The sequence below is a fragment of the Austrofundulus limnaeus genome, unplaced genomic scaffold (assembly GCF_001266775.1).
Source record: "Austrofundulus limnaeus strain Quisiro unplaced genomic scaffold, Austrofundulus_limnaeus-1.0 Scaffold2204, whole genome shotgun sequence".
NCBI classification, from domain to species: domain Eukaryota; kingdom Metazoa; phylum Chordata; class Actinopteri; order Cyprinodontiformes; family Rivulidae; genus Austrofundulus; species Austrofundulus limnaeus.
In genome coordinates, this window is record NW_013954606.1 from 1452 (window position 1) to 1861 (window position 410).

Genomic DNA, 410 nt, shown 5'->3' on the forward strand with positions numbered 1-410 from the left:
CAGTCATGTGGTCTTTAGCTTCAGTCATGTGGTCTTTAGCTTTAGTCATGTGGTCTTTAATTTTAATCATGTGGTCTTTAGTTTTAGTCATGTAGTCTTTAGTTTTAGTCATGTGGTCTTTAATTTTAATCATGTGGTCTTTAATTTTAATCATGTGGTCTTTAGTTTTAGTCATGTGGTCTTTAATTTTAGTCATGTGGTCTTTAATTTTAGTCATGTGGTCTTTAGTTTTAGTCATGTGGTCTTTAGTTTTAGTCATGTAGTCTTTAGTTTTAGTCATGTAGTCTTTAATTTTAGTCAAGTGGTCTTTAATTTTAATCATGTGGTCTTTAGTTTTAGTCATGTGGTCTTTAGTTTTAGTCATGTAGTCTTTAGTTTTAGTCATGTAGTCTTTAGTTTTAGTCATGTAG